Below are 19,184 nucleotides of genomic sequence, written 5' to 3'. Positions count from 1 at the left end.
AAGTTCAAGTCTGTGAGTTGAATGCACTCAACACAAAGAAGTTTCTGAGAATGCTTCTGTTCAGTTTTTATGTGAAGATATTTCCTTTTCCAGCATAGGCCTCAAACGGCTCCAAATATCCACTTGCAGATTCTACAAAAAGAGTGTTTCCAAACTTCTCTATCAATTGGTAGGTTCAACTCTGTGAGTTGAATGAACTCATCACAAAGAAGTTTCTGAGAATCCTTCTCTCTAGTTTTTATGTGAAGATATTTACTTTTCCAACATAGGCCTCAAGGTGCTCCGAATAAACACTTGCAGATTCTACAAACGTAATGTTTCAAAACTGTTCTATCAAAAGAAACGTTCAAGTCTGTGAGTTGAATGCACTCATCGCACAGAAGTTTCTGAGAATGCTTCTGTCTAGTTTTTAGGTGAAGATATTTCCTTTTCCAGCATAGGCCTCAAAACGCTCCAAATATCCTCTTGCAGATTCCACAAAAAGAGTGTTTCAAAACTGTTCTATCAAAAGGAAGGTTCAACTCTGTGAGTTGAATGAATGCATCGTGAAGAACTTTCTGAGAATGCTTCTCTGTAGTTTTTAGGTGAAGATATTCCATATCCCAGCACAGGCCTCGAAGGGCTCCAAATAACCACTTGCAGATTTTACCAAAAGAGTGTTTCAAAACTGCTCTTTCTACAGGTAAGTTCAAGTCCGTGAGTTGAATGCACTCAACACAAAGAAGTTTCTGAGAATGCTTCTGTTCAGTTTTTATGTGAAGATATTTCCTTTTCCAGCTAGGCCTCAAAAGGCTCCAAATATCCACTTGCAGATTCTACAAAAAGAGTGTTTCCAAACTTCTCTATCAATTGCTAGGTTCAACTCTGTGAGTTGAATGAACTCATCACAAAGAAGTTTCTGAGAATCCTTCTCTCTAGTTTTTATGTGAAGATATTTCCTTTTCCAACATAGGCCTCAAGGTGCTCCGAATAAACACTTGCAGATTCTACAAACGTAATGTTTCAAAACTGTTCTATCAAAAGAAACGTTCAAGTCTGTGAGTTGAATGCACTCATCGCACAGAAGTTTCTGAGAATGCTTCTGTCTAGTTTTTAGGTGAAGATATTTCCTTTTCCAGCATAGGCCTCAAAACGCTCCAAATATCCTCTTGCAGATTCCACAAAAAGAGTGTTTCAAAACTGTTCTATCAAAAGGAAGGTTCAACTCTGTGAGTTGAATGAATGCATCGTGAAGAAATTTCTGAGAATGCTTCTCTGTAGTTTTTAGGTGAAGATATTCCATATCCCAGCACAGGCCTCGAAGTGCTCCAAATAACCACTTGCAGATTTTATCAAAAGAGTGTTTCAAAACTGCTCTTTCTACAGGTAAGTTCAAGTCTGTGAGTTGAATGCACTCAACACAAAGAAGTTTCTGAGAATGCTTCTGTTCAGTTTTTATGTGAAGATATTTCCGTTTCCAGCATAGGCCTCAAACGGCTCCAAATATCCACTTGCAGATTCTACAAAAAGAGTGTTTCCAAACTTCTCTATCAATTGGTAGGTTCAACTCTGTGAGTTGAATGAACTCATCACAAAGAAGTTTCTGAGAATCCTTCTCTCTAGTTTTTATGTGAAGATATTTCCTTTTCCAACATAGGCCTCAAGGTGCTCCGAATAAACACTTGCAGATTCTACAAACGTAATGTTTCAAAACTGTTCTATCAAAAGAAACGTTCAAGTCTGTGAGTTGAATGCACTCATCGCACAGAAGTTTCTGAGAACGCTTCTGTCTAGTTTTTAGGTGAAGATATTTCCTTTTCCAGCATAGGCCTCAAAACGCTCCAAATATCCTCTTGCAGATTCCACAAAAAGAGTGTTTCAAAACTGTTCTATCAAAAGGAAGGTTCAACTCTGTGAGTTGAATGAATGCATCGTGAAGAACTTTCTGAGAATGCTTCTCTGTAGTTTTTAGGTGAAGATATTCCATATCCCAGCACAGGCCTCGAAGTGCTCCAAATAACCACTTGCAGATTTTACCAAAAGAGTGTTTCAAAACTGCTCTTTCTACAGGTAAGTTCAAGTCCGTGAGTTGAATGCACTCAACACAAAGAAGTTTCTGAGAATGCTTCTGTTCAGTTTTTATGTGAAGATATTTCCTTTTCCAGCATAGGCCTCAAACGGCTCCAAATATCCACTTGCAGATTCTACAAAAAGAGTGTTTCCAAACTTCTCTATCAATTGCTAGGTTCAACTCTGTGAGTTGAATGAACTCATCACAAAGAAGTTTCTGAGAATCCTTCTCTCTAGTTTTTATGTGAAGATATTTCCTTTTCCAACATAGGCCTCAAGGTGCTCCGAATAAACACTTGCAGATTCTACAAACGTAATGTTTCAAAACTGTTCTATCAAAAGAAACGTTCAAGTCTGTGAGTTGAATGCACTCATCGCACAGAAGTTTCTGAGAATGCTTCTGTCTAGTTTTTAGGTGAAGATATTTCCTTTTCCAGCATAGGCCTCAAAACGCTCCAAATATCCTCTTGCAGATTCCACAAAAAGAGTGTTTCAAAACTGTTCTATCAAAAGGAAGGTTCAACTCTGTGAGTTGAATGAATGCATCATGAAGAACTTTCTGAGAATGCTTCTCTGTAGTTTTTAGGTGAAGATATTCCATATCACAGCACAGGCCTCGAAGTGCTCCAAATAACCACTTGCAGATTTTACCAAAAGAGTGTTTCAAAACTGCTCTTTCTACAGGTAAGTTCAAGTCTGTGAGTTGAATGCACTCAACACAAAGAAGTTTCTGAGAATGCTTCTGTTCAGTTTTTATGTGAAGATATTTCCTTTTCCAGCATAGGCCTCAAACGGCTCCAAATATCCACTTGCAGATTCTACAAAAAGAGTGTTTCCAAACTTCTCTATCAATTGGTAGGTTCAACTCTGTGAGTTGAATGAACTCATCACAAAGAAGTTTCTGAGAATCCTTCTCTCTAGTTTTTATGTGAAGATATTTCCTTTTCCAACATAGGCCTCAAGGTGCTCCGAATAAACACTTGCAGATTCTACAAACGTAATGTTTCAAAACTGTTCTATCAAAAGAAACGTTCAAGTCTGTGAGTTGAATGCACTCATCGCACAGAAGTTTCTGAGAATGCTTCTGTCTAGTTTTTAGGTGAAGATATTTCCTTTTCCAGCATAGGCCTCAAAACGCTCCAAATATCCTCTTGCAGATTCTACAGAAAGAGTGTTTCAAAACTGTTCTATCAAAAGGAAGGTTCAACTCTGTGAGTTGAATGAATGCATCGTGAAGAACTTTCTGAGAATGCTTCTCTGTAGTTTTTAGGTGAAGATATTCCATATCCCAGCACAGGCCTCGAAGTGCTCCAAATAACCACTTGCAGATTTTACCAAAAGAGTGTTTCAAAACTGCTCTTTCTACAGGTAAGTTCAAGTCTGTGAGTTGAATGCACTCAACACAAAGAAGTTTCTGAGAATGCTTCTGTTCAGTTTTTATGTGAAGATATTTCCTTTTCCAGCATAGGCCTCAAACGGCTCCAAATATCCACTTGCAGATTCTACAAAAAGAGTGTTTCCAAACTTCTCTATCAATTGGTAGGTTCAACTCTGTGAGTTGAATGAACTCATCACAAAGAAGTTTCTGAGAATCCTTCTCTCTAGTTTTTATGTGAAGATATTTCCTTTTCCAACATAGGCCTCAAGGTGCTCCGAATAAACACTTGCAGATTCTACAAACGTAATGTTTCAAAACTGTTCTATCAAAAGAAACCTTCAAGTCTGTGAGTTGAATGCACTCATCGCACAGAAGTTTCTGAGAATGCTTCTGTCTAGTTTTTAGGTGAAGATATTTCCTTTTCCAGCATAGGCCTCAAAACGCTCCAAATATCCTCTTGCAGATTCCACAAAAAGAGTGTTTCAAAACTGTTCTATCAAAAGGAAGGTTCAACTCTGTGAGTTGAATGAATGCATCATGAAGAACTTTCTGAGAATGCTTCTCTGTAGTTTTTAGGTGAAGATATTCCATATCCCAGCACAGACCTCGAAGTGCTCCAAATAACCACTTGCAGATTTTACCAAAAGAGTGTTTCAAAACTGCTCTTTCTACAGGTAAGTTCAAGTCTGTGAGTTGAATGCACTCAACACAAAGAAGTTTCTGAGAATGCTTCTATTCAGTTTTTATGTGAAGATATTTCCTTTTCCAGCATAGGCCTCAAACGGCTCCAAATATCCACTTGCAGATACTACAAAAAGAGTGTTTCTAAACTTCTCTATCAATTGCTAGGTTCAACTCTGTGAGTTGAATGAACTCATCACAAAGAAGTTTCTGAGAATCCTTCTCTCTAGTTTTTATGTGAAGATATTTCCTTTTCCAACATAGGCCTCAAGGTGCTCCGAATAAACACTTGCAGATTCTACAAACGTAATGTTTCAAAACTGTTCTATCAAAAGAAACGTTCAAGTCTGTGAGTTGAATGCACTCATCGCACAGAAGTTTCTGAGAATGCTTCTGTCTAGTTTTTAGGTGAAGATATTTCCTTTTCCAGCATAGGCCTCAAAACGCTCCAAATATCCTCTTGCAGATTCTACAGAAAGAGTGTTTCAAAACTGTTCTATCAAAAGGAAGGTTCAACTCTGTGAGTTGAATGAATGCATCGTGAAGAACTTTCTGAGAATGCTTCTCTGTAGTTTTTAGGTGAAGATATTCCATATCCCAGCACAGGCCTCGAAGGGCTCCAAATAACCACTTGCAGATTTTACCAAAAGAGTGTTTCAAAACTGCTCTTTCTATAGGTAAGTTCAAGTCTGTGAGTTGAATGCACTCAACACAAAGAAGTTTCTGAGAATGCTTCTGTTCAGTTTTTATGTGAAGATATTTCCTTTTCCAGCATAGGCCTCAAAAGGCTCCAAATATCCACTTGCAGATTCTACAAAAAGAGTGTTTCCAAACTTCTCTATCAATTGGTAGGTTCAACTCTGTGAGTTGAATGAACTCATCACAAAGAAGTTTCTGAGAATCCTTCTCTCTAGTTTTTATGTGAAGATATTTCCTTTTCCAACATAGGCCTCAAGGTGCTCAGAATAAACACTTGCAGATTCTACAAACGTAATGTTTCAAAACTCTTCTATCAAAAGAAACGTTCAAGTCTGTGAGTTGAATGCACTCATCGCACAGAAGTTTCTGAGAATGCTTCTGTCTAGTTTTTAGGTGAAGATATTTCCTTTTCCAGCATAGGCCTCAAAACGCTCCAAATATCCTCTTGCAGATTCCACAGAAAGAGTGTTTCAAAACTGTTCTATCAAAAGGAAGGTTCAACTCTGTGAGTTGAATGAATGCATAGTGAAGAACTTTCTGAGAATGCTTCTCTGTAGTTTTTATTTGAAGATATTCCATATCCCAGCACAGGCCTCGAAGTGCTCCAAATAACCACTTGCAGATTTTATCAAAAGAGTGTTTCAAAACTGCTCTTTCTACAGGTAAGTTCAAGTCCGTGAGTTGAATGCACTCAACACAAAGAAGTTTCTGAGAATGCTTCTGTTCAGTTTTTATGTGAAGATATTTCCTTTTCCAGCATAGGCCTCAAAAGGCTCCAAATATCCACTTGCAGATTCTACAAAAAGAGTGTTTCCAAACTTCTCTATCAATTGCTAGGTTCCACTCTGTGAGTTGAATGAACTCATCACAAAGAAGTTTCTGAGAATCCTTCTCTCTAGTTTTTATGTGAAGATATTTCCTTTTCCAACATAGGCCTCAAGGTGCTCCGAATAAACACTTGCAGATTCTACAAACGTAATGTTTCAAAACTGTTCTATCAAAAGAAACGTTCAAGTCTGTGAGTTGAATGCACTCATCGCACAGAAGTTTCTGAGAAGGCTTCTGTCTAGTTTTTAGGTGAAGATATTTCTTTTTCCAGCATAGGCCTCAAAACGCTCCAAATATCCTCTTGCAGATTCCACAAAAAGAGTGTTTCAAAACTGTTCTATCAAAAGGAAGGTTCAACTCTGTGAGTTGAATGAATGCATCGTGAAGAAATTTCTGAGAATGCTTCTCTGTAGTTTTTAGGTGAAGATATTCCATATCCCAGCACAGGCCTCGAAGTGCTCCAAATAACCACTTGCAGATTTTATCAAAAGAGTGTTTCAAAACTGCTCTTTCTACAGGTAAGTTCAAGTCTGTGAGTTGAATGCACTCAACACAAAGAAGTTTCTGAGAATGCTTCTGTTCAGTTTTTATGTGAAGATATTTCCTTTTCCAGCATAGGCCTCAAACGGCTCCAAATATCCACTTGCAGATTCTACAAAAAGAGTGTTTCCAAACTTCTCTATCAATTGGTAGGTTCAACTCTGTGAGTTGAATGAACTCATCACAAAGAAGTTTCTGAGAATCCTTCTCTATAGTTTTTATGTGAAGATATTTCCTTTTCCAACATAGGCCTCAAGGTGCTCCGAATAAACACTTGCAGATTCTACAAACGTAATGTTTCAAAACTGTTCTATCAAAAGAAACGTTCAAGTCTGTGAGTTGAATGCACTCATCGCACAGAAGTTTCTGAGAACGCTTCTGTCTAGTTTTTAGGTGAAGATATTTCCTTTTCCAGCATAGGCCTCAAAACGCTCCAAATATCCTCTTGCAGATTCCACAAAAAGAGTGTTTCAAAACTGTTCTATCAAAAGGAAGTTTCAACTCTGTGAGTTGAATGAATGCATCGTGAAGAACTTTCTGAGAATGCTTCTCTGTAGTTTTTAGGTGAAGATATTCCATATCCCAGCACAGGCCTCGAAGTGCTCCAAATAACCACTTGCAGATTTTACCAAAAGAGTGTTTCAAAACTGCTCTTTCTACAGGTAAGTTCAAGTCTGTGAGTTGAATGCACTCAACACAAAGAAGTTTCTGAGAATGCTTCTATTCAGTTTTTATGTGAAGATATTTCCTTTTCCAGCATAGGCCTCAAACGGCTCCAAATATCCACTTGCAGATTCTACAAAAAGAGTGTTTCCAAACTTCTCTATCAATTGCTAGGTTCAACTCTGTGAGTTGAATGAACTCATCACAAAGAAGTTTCTGAGAATCCTTCTCTCTAGTTTTTATGTGAAGATATTTCCTTTTCCAACATAGGCCTCAAGGTGCTCCGAATAAACACTTGCAGATTCTACAAACGTAATGTTTCAAAACTGTTCTATCAAAAGAAACGTTCAAGTCTGTGAGTTGAATGCACTCATCGCACAGAAGTTTCTGAGAATGCTTCTGTCTAGTTTTTAGGTGAAGATATTTCCTTTTCCAGCATAGGCCTCAAAACGCTCCAAATATCCTCTTGCAGATTCTACAGAAAGAGTGTTTCAAAACTGTTCTATCAAAAGGAAGGTTCAACTCTGTGAGTTGAATGAATGCATCGTGAAGAACTTTCTGAGAATGCTTCTCTGTAGTTTTTAGGTGAAGATATTCCATATCCCAGCACAGGCCTCGAAGTGCTCCAAATAACCACTTGCAGATTTTACCAAAAGAGTGTTTCAAAACTGCTCTTTCTATAGGTAAGTTCAAGTCTGTGAGTTGAATGAACTCAACACAAAGAAGTTTCTGAGAATGCTTCTGTTCAGTTTTTATGTGAAGATATTTCCTTTTCCAGCATAGGCCTCAAACGGCTCCAAATATCCACTTGCAGATTCTACAAAAAGAGTGTTTCCAAACTTCTCTATCAATTGGTAGGTTCAACTCTGTGAGTTGAATGAACTCATCACAAAGAAGTTTCTGAGAATCCTTCTCTCTAGTTTTTATGTGAAGATATTTCCTTTTCCAACATAGGCCTCAAGGTGCTCCGAATAAACACTTGCAGATTCTACAAACGTAATGTTTCAAAACTGTTCTATCAAAAGAAACGTTCAAGTCTGTGAGTTGAATGCACTCATCGCACAGAAGTTTCTGAGAATGCTTCTGTCTAGTTTATAGGTGAAGATATTTCCTTTTCCAGCATAGGCCTCAAAACGCTCCAAATATCCTCTTGCAGATTCCACAAAAAGAGTGTTTCAAAACTGTTCTATCAAAAGGAAGGTTCAACTCTGTGAGTTGAATGAATGCATCGTGAAGAACTTTCTGAGAATGCTTCTCTGTAGTTTTTAGGTGAAGATATTCTATATCCCAGCACAGGCCTCGAAGTGCTCCAAATAACCACTTGCAGATTTTACCAAAAGAGTGTTTCAAAACTGCTCTTTCTACAGGTAAGTTCAAGTCCGTGAGTTGAATGCACTCAACACAAAGAAGTTTCTGAGAATGCTTCTGTTCAGTTTTTATGTGAAGATATTTCCTTTTCCAGCATAGGCCTCAAATGGCTCCAAATATCCACTTGCAGATTCTACAAAAAGAAAGTTTCCAAACTTCTCTATCAATTGGTAGGTTCAACTCTGTGAGTTGAATGAACTCATCACAAAGAAGTTTCTGAGAATCCTTCTCTCTAGTTTTTATGTGAAGATATTTCCTTTTCCAACATAGGCCTCAAGGTGCTCCGAATAAACACTTGCAGATTCTACAAACGTAATGTTTCAAAACTGTTCTATCAAAAGAAACGTTCAAGTCTGTGAGTTGAATGCACTCATCGCACAGAAGTTTCTGAGAATGCTTCTGTCTAGTTTTTAGGTGAAGATATATCCTTTTCCAGCATAGGCCTCAAAACGCTCCAAATATCCTCTTGCAGATTCCACAAAAAGAGTGTTTCAAAACTGTTCTATCAAAAGGAAGGTTCAACTCTGTGAGTTGAATGAATGCATCATGAAGAACTTTCTGAAAATGCTTCTCTGTAGTTTTTAGGTGAAGATATTCCATATCCCAGCACAGGCCTCGAAGTGCTCCAAATAACCACTTGCAGATTTTACCAAAAGAGTGTTTCAAAACTGCTCTTTCTACAGGTAAGTTCAAGTCTGTGAGTTGAATGCACTCAACACAAAGAAGTTTCTGAGAATGCTTCTGTTCAGTTTTTATATGAAGATATTTCCTTTTCCAGCATAGGCCTCAAACGGCTCCAAATATCCACTTGCAGATTCTACATAAAGAGTGTTTCCAAACTTCTCTATCAATTGGTAGGTTCAACTCTGTGAGTTGAATGAACTCATCACAAAGAAGTTTCTGAGAATCCTTCTCTCTAGTTTTTATGTGAAGATATTTCCTTTTCCAACATAGGCCTCAAGGTGCTCCGAATAAACACTTGCAGATTCTACAAACGTAATGTTTCAAAACTGTTCTATCAAAAGAAACGTTCAAGTCTGTGAGTTGAATGCACTCATCGCACAGAAGTTTCTGAGAACGCTTCAGTCTAGTTTTTAGGTGAAGATATTTCCTTTTCCAGCATAGGCCTCAAAACGCTCCAAATATCCTCTTGCAGATTCCACAAAAAGAGTGTTTCAAAACTGTTCTATCAAAAGGAAGGTTCAACTCTGTGAGTTGAATGAATGCATCGTGAAGAACTTTCTGAGAATGCTTCTCTGTAGTTTTTAGGTGAAGATATTCCATATCCCAGCACAGGCCTCGAAGTGCTCCAAATAACCACTTGCAGATTTTACCAAAAGAGTGTTTCAAAACTGCTCTTTCTACAGGTAACTTCAAGTCCGTGAGTTGAATGCACTCAACACAAAGAAGTTTCTGAGAATGCTTCTGTTCAGTTTTTATGTGAAGATATTTCCTTTTCCAGCATAGGCCTCAAACGGCTCCAAATATCCACTTGCAGATTCTACAAAAAGAGTGTTTCCAAACTTCTCTATCAATTGGTAGGTTCAACTCTGTGAGTTGAATGAACTCATCACAAAGAAGTTTCTGAGAATCCTTCTCTCTAGTTTTTATGTGAAGATATTTCCTTTTCCAACATAGGCCTCAAGGTGCTCCGAATAAACACTTGCAGATTCTACAAACGTAATGTTTCAAAACTGTTCTATCAAAAGAAACGTTCAAGTCTGTGAGTTGAATGCACTCATCGCACAGAAGTTTCTGAGAATGCTTGTCTAGTTTTTAGGTGAAGATATTTCCTTTTCCAGCATAGGCCTCAAAACGCTCCAAATATCCTCTTGCAGATTCTACAGAAAGAGTGTTTCAAAACTGTTCTATCAAAAGGAAGGTTCAACTCTGTGAGTTGAATGAATGCATCGTGAAGAACTTTCTGAGAATGCTTCTCTGTAGTTTTTAGGTGAAGATATTCCATATCCCAGCACAGGCCTCGAAGTGCTCCAAATAACCACTTGCAGATTTTACCAAAAGAGTGTTTCAAAACTGCTCTTTCTACGGGTAAGTTCAAGTCCGTGAGTTGAATGCACTCAACACAAAGAAGTTTCTGAGAATGCTTCTGTTCAGTTTTTATGTGAAGATATTTCCTTTTCCAGCATAGGCCTCAAAAGGCTCCAAATATCCACTTGCAGATTCTACAAAAAGAGTGTTTCCAAACTTCTCTATCAATTGGTAGGTTCAACTCTGTGAGTTGAATGAACTCATCACAAAGAAGTTTCTGAGAATCCTTCTCTCTAGTTTTTATGTGAAGATATTTCCTTTTCCAACATAGGCCTCAAGGTGCTCAGAATAAACACTTGCAGATTCTACAAACGTAATGTTTCAAAACTCTTCTATCAAAAGAAACGTTCAAGTCTGTGAGTTGAATGCACTCATCGCACAGAAGTTTCTGAGAATGCTTCTGTCTAGTTTTTAGGTGAAGATATTTCCTTTTCCAGCATAGGCCTCAAAACGCTCCAAATATCCTCTTGCAGATTCCACAGAAAGAGTGTTTCAAAACTGTTCTATCAAAAGGAAGGTTCAACTCTGTGAGTTGAATGAATGCATAGTGAAGAACTTTCTGAGAATGCTTCTCTGTAGTTTTTAGGTGAAGATATTCCATATCCCAGCACAGGCCTCGAAGTGCTCCAAATAACCACTTGCAGATTTTATCAAAAGAGTGTTTGAAAACTGCTCTTTCTACAGGTAAGTTCAAGTCCGTGAGTTGAATGCACTCAACACAAAGAAGTTTCTGAGAATGCTTCTGTTCAGTTTTTATGTGAAGATATTTCCTTTTCCAGCATAGGCCTCAAAAGGCTCCAAATATCCACTTGCAGATTCTACAAAAAGAGTGTTTCCAAACTTCTCTATCAATTGCTAGGTTCCACTCTGTGAGTTGAATGAACTCATCACAAAGAAGTTTCTGAGAATCCTTCTCTCTAGTTTTTATGTGAAGATATTTCCTTTTCCAACATAGGCCTCAAGGTGCTCCGAATAAACACTTGCAGATTCTACAAACGTAATGTTTCAAAACTGTTCTATCAAAAGAAACGTTCAAGTCTGTGAGTTGAATGCACTCATCGCACAGAAGTTTCTGAGAAGGCTTCTGTCTAGTTTTTAGGTGAAGATATTTCTTTTTCCAGCATAGGCCTCAAAACGCTCCAAATATCCTCTTGCAGATTCCACAAAAAGAGTGTTTCAAAACTGTTCTATCAAAAGGAAGGTTCAACTCTGTGAGTTGAATGAATGCATCGTGAAGAAATTTCTGAGAATGCTTCTCTGTAGTTTTTAGGTGAAGATATTCCATATCCCAGCACAGGCCTCGAAGTGCTCCAAATAACCACTTGCAGATTTTATCAAAAGAGTGTTTCAAAACTGCTCTTTCTACAGGTAAGTTCAAGTCTGTGAGTTGAATGCACTCAACACAAAGAAGTTTCTGAGAATGCTTCTGTTCAGTTTTTATGTGAAGATATTTCCTTTTCCAGCATAGGCCTCAAACGGCTCCAAATATCCACTTGCAGATTCTACAAAAAGAGTGTTTCCAAACTTCTCTATCAATTGGTAGGTTCAACTCTGTGAGTTGAATGAACTCATCACAAAGAAGTTTCTGAGAATCCTTCTCTATAGTTTTTATGTGAAGATATTTCCTTTTCCAACATAGGCCTCAAGGTGCTCCGAATAAACACTTGCAGATTCTACAAACGTAATGTTTCAAAACTGTTCTATCAAAAGAAACGTTCAAGTCTGTGAGTTGAATGCACTCATCGCACAGAAGTTTCTGAGAACGCTTCTGTCTAGTTTTTAGGTGAAGATATTTCCTTTTCCAGCATAGGCCTCAAAACGCTCCAAATATCCTCTTGCAGATTCCACAAAAAGAGTGTTTCAAAACTGTTCTATCAAAAGGAAGTTTCAACTCTGTGAGTTGAATGAATGCATCGTGAAGAACTTTCTGAGAATGCTTCTCTGTAGTTTTTAGGTGAAGATATTCCATATCCCAGCACAGGCCTCGAAGTGCTCCAAATAACCACTTGCAGATTTTACCAAAAGAGTGTTTCAAAACTGCTCTTTCTACAGGTAAGTTCAAGTCTGTGAGTTGAATGCACTCAACACAAAGAAGTTTCTGAGAATGCTTCTATTCAGTTTTTATGTGAAGAGATTTCCTTTTCCAGCATAGGCCTCAAACGGCTCCAAATATCCACTTGCAGATTCTACAAAAAGAGTGTTTCCAAACTTCTCTATCAATTGCTAGGTTCAACTCTGTGAGTTGAATGAACTCATCACAAAGAAGTTTCTGAGAATCCTTCTCTCTAGTTTTTATGTGAAGATATTTCCTTTTCCAACATAGGCCTCAAGGTGCTCCGAATAAACACTTGCAGATTCTACAAACGTAATGTTTCAAAACTGTTCTATCAAAAGAAACGTTCAAGTCTGTGAGTTGAATGCACTCATCGCACAGAAGTTTCTGAGAATGCTTCTGTCTAGTTTTTAGGTGAAGATATTTCCTTTTCCAGCATAGGCCTCAAAACGCTCCAAATATCCTCTTGCAGATTCTACAGAAAGAGTGTTTCAAAACTGTTCTATCAAAAGGAAGGTTCAACTCTGTGAGTTGAATGAATGCATCGTGAAGAACTTTCTGAGAATGCTTCTCTGTAGTTTTTAGGTGAAGATATTCCATATCCCAGCACAGGCCTCGAAGTGCTCCAAATAACCACTTGCAGATTTTACCAAAAGAGTGTTTCAAAACTGCTCTTTCTATAGGTAAGTTCAAGTCTGTGAGTTGAATGAACTCAACACAAAGAAGTTTCTGAGAATGCTTCTGTTCAGTTTTTATGTGAAGATATTTCCTTTTCCAGCATAGGCCTCAAACGGCTCCAAATATCCACTTGCAGATTCTATAAAAAGAGTGTTTCCAAACTTCTCTATCAATTGGTAGGTTCAACTCTGTGAGTTGAATGAACTCATCACAAAGAAGTTTCTGAGAATCCTTCTCTCTAGTTTTTATGTGAAGATATTTCCTTTTCCAACATAGGCCTCAAGGTGCTCCGAATAAACACTTGCAGATTCTACAAACGTAATGTTTCAAAACTGTTCTATCAAAAGAAACGTTCAAGTCTGTGAGTTGAATGCACTCATCGCACAGAAGTTTCTGAGAATGCTTCTGTCTAGTTTATAGGTGAAGATATTTCCTTTTCCAGCATAGGCCTCAAAACGCTCCAAATATCCTCTTGCAGATTCCACAAAAAGAGTGTTTCAAAACTGTTCTATCAAAAGGAAGGTTCAACTCTGTGAGTTGAATGAATGCATCGTGAAGAACTTTCTGAGAATGCTTCTCTGTAGTTTTTAGGTGAAGATATTCTATATCCCAGCACAGGCCTCGAAGTGCTCCAAATAACCACTTGCAGATTTTACCAAAAGAGTGTTTCAAAACTGCTCTTTCTACAGGTAAGTTCAAGTCCGTGAGTTGAATGCACTCAACACAAAGAAGTTTCTGAGAATGCTTCTGTTCAGTTTTTATGTGAAGATATTTCCTTTTCCAGCATAGGCCTCAAACGGCTCCAAATATCCACTTGCAGATTCTACAAAAAGAGTGTTTCCAAACTTCTCTATCAATTGGTAGGTTCAACTCTGTGAGTTGAATGAACTCATCACAAAGAAGTTTCTGAGAATCCTTCTCTCTAGTTTTTATGTGAAGATATTTCCTTTTCCAACATAGGCCTCAAGGTGCTCCGAATAAACACTTGCAGATTCTACAAACGTAATGTTTCAAAACTGTTCTATCAAAAGAAACGTTCAAGTCTGTGAGTTGAATGCACTCATCGCACAGAAGTTTCTGAGAATGATTCTGTCTAGTTTTTAGGTGAAGATATATCCTTTTCCAGCATAGGCCTCAAAACGCTCCAAATATCCTCTTGCAGATTCCACAAAAAGAGTGTTTCAAAACTGTTCTATCAAAAGGAAGGTTCAACTCTGTGAGTTGAATGAATGCATCATGAAGAACTTTCTGAAAATGCTTCTCTGTAGTTTTTAGGTGAAGATATTCCATATCCCAGCACAGGCCTCGAAGTGCTCCAAATAACCACTTGCAGATTTTACCAAAAGAGTGTTTCAAAACTGCTCTTTCTACAGGTAAGTTCAAGTCTGTGAGTTGAATGCACTCAACACAAAGAAGTTTCTGAGAATGCTTCTGTTCAGTTTTTATATGAAGATATTTCCTTTTCCAGCATAGGCCTCAAACGGCTCCAAATATCCACTTGCAGATTCTACAAAAAGAGTGTTTCCAAACTTCTCTATCAATTGGTAGGTTCAACTCTGTGAGTTGAATGAACTCATCACAAAGAAGTTTCTGAGAATCCTTCTCTCTAGTTTTTATGTGAAGATATTTCCTTTTCCAACATAGGCCTCAAGGTGCTCCGAATAAACACTTGCAGATTCTACAAACGTAATGTTTCAAAACTGTTCTATCAAAAGAAACGTTCAAGTCTGTGAGTTGAATGCACTCATCGCACAGAAGTTTCTGAGAATGCTTCTGTCTAGTTTTTAGGTGAAGATATTTCCTTTTCCAGCATAGGCCTCAAAACGCTCCAAATATCCTCTTGCAGATTCCACAAAAAGAGTGTTTCAAAACTGTTCTATCAAAAGGAAGGTTCAACTCTGTGAGTTGAATGAATGCATCGTGAAGAAATTTCTGAGAATGCTTCTCTGTAGTTTTTAGGTGAAGATATTCCATATCCCAGCCCAGGCCTCGAAGTGCTCCAAATAACCACTTGCAGATTTTATCAAAAGAGTGTTTCAAAACTGCTCTTTCTACAGGTAAGTTCAAGTCTGTGAGTTGAATGCACTCAACACAAAGAAGTTTCTGAGAATGCTTCTGTTCAGTTTTTATGTGAAGATATTTCCTTTTCCAGCATAGGCCTCAAACGGCTCCAAATATCCACTTGCAGATTCTACATAAAGAGTGTTTCCAAACTTCTCTATCAATTGGTAGGTTCAACTCTGTGAGTTGAATGAACTCATCACAAAGAAGTTTCTGAGAATCCTTCTCTCTAGTTTTTATGTGAAGATATTTCCTTTTCCAACATAGGCCTCAAGGTGCTCCGAATAAACACTTGCAGATTCTACAAACGTAATGTTTCAAAACTGTTCTATCAAAAGAAACGTTCAAGTCTGTGAGTTGAATGCACTCATCGCACAGAAGTTTCTGAGAACGCTTCAGTCTAGTTTTTAGGTGAAGATATTTCCTTTTCCAGCATAGGCCTCAAAACGCTCCAAATATCCTCTTGCAGATTCCACAAAAAGAGTGTTTCAAAACTGTTCTATCAAAAGGAAGGTTCAACTCTGTGAGTTGAATGAATGCATCGTGAAGAACTTTCTGAGAATGCTTCTCTGTAGTTTTTAGGTGAAGATATTCCATATCCCAGCACAGGCCTCGAAGTGCTCCAAATAACCACTTGCAGATTTTACCAAAAGAGTGTTTCAAAACTGCTCTTTCTACAGGTAAGTTCAAGTCCGTGAGTTGAATGCACTCAACACAAAGAAGTTTCTGAGAATGCTTCTGTTCAGTTTTTATGTGAAGATATTTCCTTTTCCAGCATAGGCCTCAAACGGCTCCAAATATCCACTTGCAGATTCTACAAAAAGAGTGTTTCCAAACTTCTCTATCAATTGGTAGGTTCAACTCTGTGAGTTGAATGAACTCATCACAAAGAAGTTTCTGAGAATCCTTCTCTCTAGTTTTTATGTGAAGATATTTCCTTTTCCAACATAGGCCTCAAGGTGCTCCGAATAAACACTTGCAGATTCTACAAACGTAATGTTTCAAAACTGTTCTATCAAAAGAAACGTTCAAGTCTGTGAGTTGAATGCACTCATCGCACAGAAGTTTCTGAGAATGCTTGTCTAGTTTTTAGGTGAAGATATTTCCTTTTCCAGCATAGGCCTCAAAACGCTCCAAATATCCTCTTGCAGATTCTACAGAAAGAGTGTTTCAAAACTGTTCTATCAAAAGGAAGGTTCAACTCTGTGAGTTGAATGAATGCATCGTGAAGAACTTTCTGAGAATGCTTCTCTGTAGTTTTTAGGTGAAGATATTCCATATCCCAGCACAGGCCTCGAAGTGCTCCAAATAACCACTTGCAGATTTTACCAAAAGAGTGTTTCAAAACTGCTCTTTCTACGGGTAAGTTCAAGTCCGTGAGTTGAATGCACTCAACACAAAGAAGTTTCTGAGAATGCTTCTGTTCAGTTTTTATGTGAAGATATTTCCTTTTCCAGCATAGGCCTCAAAAGGCTCCAAATATCCACTTGCAGATTCTACAAAAAGAGTGTTTCCAAACTTCTCTATCAATTGGTAGGTTCAACTCTGTGAGTTGAATGAACTCATCACAAAGAAGTTTCTGAGAATCCTTCTCTCTAGTTTTTATGTGAAGATATTTCCTTTTCCAACATAGGCCTCAAGGTGCTCCGAATAAACACTTGCAGATTCTACAAACGTAATGTTTCAAAACTGTTCTATCAAAAGAAACGTTCAAGTCTGTGAGTTGAATGCACTCATCGCACAGAAGTTTCTGAGAATGCTTCTGTCTAGTTTTTAGGTGAAGATATTTCCTTTTCCAGCATAGGCCTCAAAACGCTCCAAATATCCTCTTGCAGATTCCACAGAAAGAGTGTTTCAAAACTGTTCTATCAAAAGGAAGGTTCAACTCTGTGAGTTGAATGAATGCATCGTGAAGAACTTTCTGAGAATGCTTCTCTGTAGTTTTTAGGTGAAGATATTCCATATCCCAGCACAGGCCTCGAAGTGCTCCAAATAACCACTTGCAGATTTTACCAAAAGAGTGTTTCAAAACTGCTCTTTCTACAGGTAAGTTCAAGTCCGTGAGTTGAATGCACTCAACACAAAGAAGTTTCTGAGAATGCTTCTGTTCAGTTTTTATGTGAAGATATTTCCTTTTCCAGCATAGGCCTCAAACGGCTCCAAATATCCACTTGCAGATTCTACAAAAAGAGTGTTTTCAAACTTCTCTATCAATTGGTAGGTTCAACTCTGTGAGTTGAATGAACTCATCACAAAGAAGTTTCTGAGAATCCTTCTCTCTAGTTTTTATGTGAAGATATTTCCTTTTCCAACATAGGCCTCAAGGTGCTCCGAATAAACACTTGCAGATTCTACAAACGTAATGTTTCAAAACTGTTCTATCAAAAGAAACGTTCAAGTCTGTGAGTTGAATGCACTCATCGCACAGAAGTTTCTGAGAATGCTTCTGTCTAGTTTTTAGGTGAAGATATTTCCTTTTCCAGCATAGGCCTCAAAACGCTCCAAATATCCTCTTGCAGATTCCACAAAAAGAGTGTTTCAAAACTGTTCTATCAAAAGGAAGGTTCAACTCTGTGAGTTGAATGAATGCATCGTGAAGAACTTTCTGAGAATGCTTCTCTGTAGTTTTTAGGTGAAGATATTCCATATCCCAGCACAGGCCTCGAAGTGCTCCAAATAACCACTTGCAGATTTTACCAAAAGAGTGTTTCAAAACTGCTCTTTCTACAGGTAAGTTCAAGTCTGTGAGTTGAATGCACTCAACACAAAGAAGTTTCTGAGAATGCTTCTGTTCAGTTTTTATGTGAAGATATTTCCTTTTCCAGCATAGGCCTCAAACGGCTCCAAATATCCACTTGCAGATTCTACAAAAAGAGTGTTTCCAAACTTCTCTATCAATTGGTAGGTTCAACTCTGTGAGTTGAATGAACTCATCACAAAGAAGTTTCTGAGAATCCTTCTCTCTAGTTTTTATGTGAAGATATTTCCTTTTCCAACATAGGCCTCAAGGTGCTCCAAATAAACACTTGCAGATTCTACAAACGTAATGTTTCAAAACTGTTCTATCAAAAGAAACGTTCAAGTCTGTGAGTTGAATGCACTCATCGCACAGAAGTTTCTGAGAATGCTTCTGTCTAGTTTTTAGGTGAAGATATTTAATTTTCCAGCATAGGCCTCAAAACGCTCCAAATATCCTCTTGCAGATTCCACAAAAAGAGTGTTTCAAAACTGTTCTATCAAAAGGAAGGTTCAACTCTGTGAGTTGAATGAATGCATCGTGAAGAACTTTCTGAGAATGCTTCTCTGTAGTTTTTAGGTGAAGATATTCCATATCCCAGCACAGGCCTCGTAGTGCTCCAAATAACCACTTGCAGATTTTACCAAAAGAGTGTTTCAAAACTGCTCTTTCTACAGGTAAGTTCAAGTCCGTGAGTTGAATGCACTCAACACAAAGAAGTTTCTGAGAATGCTTCTGTTCAGTTTTTATGTGAAGATATTTCCTTTTCCAGCATAGGCCTCAAACGGCTCCAAATATCCACTTGCAGATTCTACAAAAAGAGTGTTTCCAAACTTCTCTATCAATTGGTAGGTTCAACTCTGTGAGTTGAATGAACTCATCACAAAGAAGTTTCTGAGAATCCTTCTCTCTAGTTTTTATGTGAAGATATTTCCTTTTCCAACATAGGCCTCAAGGTGCTCCGAATAAACACTTGCAGATTCTACAAACGTAATGTTTCAAAACTGTTCTATCAAAAGAAACGTTCAAGTCTGTGAGTTGAATGCACTCATCGCACAGAAGTTTCTGAGAATGCTTCTGTCTAGTTTTTAGGTGAAGATATTTCCTTTTCCAGCATAGGCCTCAAAACGCTCCAAATATCCTCTTGCAGATTCCACAAAAAGAGTGTTTCAAAACTGTTCTATCAAAAGGAAGGTTCAACTCTGTGAGTTGAATGAATGCATCATGAAGAACTTTCTGAGAATGCTTCTCTGTAGTTTTTAGGTGAAGATATTCCATATCCCAGCACAGGCCTCGAAGTGCTCCAAATAACCACTTGCAGATTTTACCAAAACAGTGTTTCAAAACTGCTCTTTCTACAGGTAAGTTCAAGTCTGTGAGTTGAATGCACTCAACACAAA

This window comes from Pongo pygmaeus, chromosome 11, assembly GCF_028885625.2.
Source record: "Pongo pygmaeus isolate AG05252 chromosome 11, NHGRI_mPonPyg2-v2.0_pri, whole genome shotgun sequence".
NCBI classification, from domain to species: Eukaryota; Metazoa; Chordata; class Mammalia; order Primates; family Hominidae; genus Pongo; species Pongo pygmaeus.
The sequence above is the reverse complement of the archived record's forward strand: the minus strand, read 5'-3'. Positions refer to the sequence as shown.